The sequence below is a fragment of the Bison bison genome, unplaced genomic scaffold (genome assembly GCF_000754665.1).
Source record: "Bison bison bison isolate TAMUID 2011002044 unplaced genomic scaffold, Bison_UMD1.0 scf7180017864383, whole genome shotgun sequence".
Lineage (NCBI taxonomy): Eukaryota > Metazoa > Chordata > Mammalia > Artiodactyla > Bovidae > Bison > Bison bison.
The window spans coordinates 3,784,008-3,786,045 of record NW_011494955.1 but is presented as its reverse complement, the minus strand read 5'-3'; positions in this window follow the sequence as shown (position 1 = coordinate 3,786,045).

Sequence of the window (2,038 nt, the reverse complement as noted above, 5' to 3'; positions counted from 1 at the left end):
TATTATACTCCAAGTCCATCTGTGCTGTTGCAAATGGCAAATTTTCATTCTTCTCTTTGGCTGAGTAGTAGTCCATTTTTTGTGTGTATGTGTGTATAATACATCTTTATCTATTCATCTGTTGATGGACACATTGATTGCTTCCATATCTTGCCTATTACAAATAATGCTATGAACATTGCAGTGCATATTGTCTTTTCAAATTAGTGTTTTCATTTTCCTCTGGTTTATACCGAAGAGTGGAATCACTGGATCATATGGTAGTTCCATTTTTAGTTTATTGAGGAACCTCCAATACTGTAGCTGCACCAGTTTACATTCCCACCAACAGTGTGCTGGGGTTCCCTTTTCTCCACATCCTTGCCAGCATTTATTTGTGGTCTTTTTGACAATAGCCATTCTGATAGGTGTGAGGTAATATCTCTTTGTAGTTTTGATTTGCATTTCCCTGATGATTAGCAGTGTTGAGCATTATGTGCCTTTTGGGCATCTGTGTATCTTCTTTGGAAAAATGTCTATTCAGGTCTTCTGTCCATTGGGTTGTTTTTTTATGTTCAGTTGTATGAGCTTGTTGTTGTTCAGTTGCTAAGTTGTGTCTGACTCTGTGACCCCATGGACTGTAGCCTGCCAAACTCCTCTGTCCATGGGATTCTCCAGGCAAGAATAGGGATTGAATTGCCATTTCCTTCCGCAGTGGATCTTCCCGGACTGGGGATCAAACCTGTGTCTCCTGCACTGGAAGGCAGATTCTTGACCACTGAGCCACCAGGGAAGCCTTGTATGAGCTTACTTTACCTTTTCTATTTAGGCTGTCAATGGATTGGATAAGATCCAACCACAATGGGGAGGGCACAGACTCAAATATCGATGTCATCCAGAAACACCCTCTAAGATGCACCAGGAATACTCTAACCAACTGGCTGGGTGTTCTATGGCCAACTCAACACGTAAAATTAACCTTTGCAAAGGATAAATATCAAAAGCATAATGTTGAGTGAAAAGGCAAGCTGCAAAAAAAAAAAATATATATATATATATATGTCCCATCTGATGCAAAGTTACATTACTTGTTTAACCCAAAAATATATTTAGGGTATTTCTGTAGTAAACATACAGAAACATACAAGGATGGATACTGCCTATCTTTATGGAGGGAGAGTATGCATTTCATATGAAATTTTATTTTTGGTGGTCTTCAATAAGTTTGGAATAATTCATAATTTTAAAAAGTTTTTCCAATGTAAAAACAAGTATGTGGCATTTTCAGGGAACTCTATAATCTGTTGGAGTTGGACCAAAGTAGCAAGAGATGAGAATAAGAAGGTGGCTTAGGACCAGATTGTGAAGAACCTTGACTATCAGGCTGCTGGGGACCAGCCCCAGCTGATCCAGGGTATTCGAAGGAAAGACGGCCTAGGCGACTATTTATATGCTAATTAGAGATATAAAGAATAATAGAATAAGGATAGCTCAGTAGGAAAATTCAGTGGAGAAAAGAGGCTGAGTAGTTTGGTTTACGGGGGAGATCAATAAAACTTCAAGACAAGAAGTTTGCACCACTTACGTAGGCCGCAGGCGCCCTCTCGAATAGCGGAAGGTGCCTCACCCTAGACACCTTCTCGAGTGGGTCTTAGAAGCCCAGGCATAATTAGTAAGCGTGGTGGGTTCTGCGCTCCAGATGGAGACTCAGCTGGAAGTTAAAGGGAAGAATGACATGGGGAGACCAAGCGTTGGTGAGCAAGGCCCGTAGCTTTATTTTCAACAGGGGCTTATATATCCTAAGTTACACATAGAGGATAATAGGGGATGCAAAGTCAGCAGTCTTTGATTCTTATCAAAAACCAGGGTTTCTTTCCTGCAAATTTATCGTATACAAGTGGTTTAGGTGATTTACATCATCTTCTGGCCAGAAGGCCTATTAACATTTTATGACTCTTGACAAGAACTTATCAACAAAGACTTATTTTCTCTAAGAGTAATTATTTTAAGGTTTGGCACCATCTTCCGAAGATAAAATTGCATTCCTATAGGGCTGTGT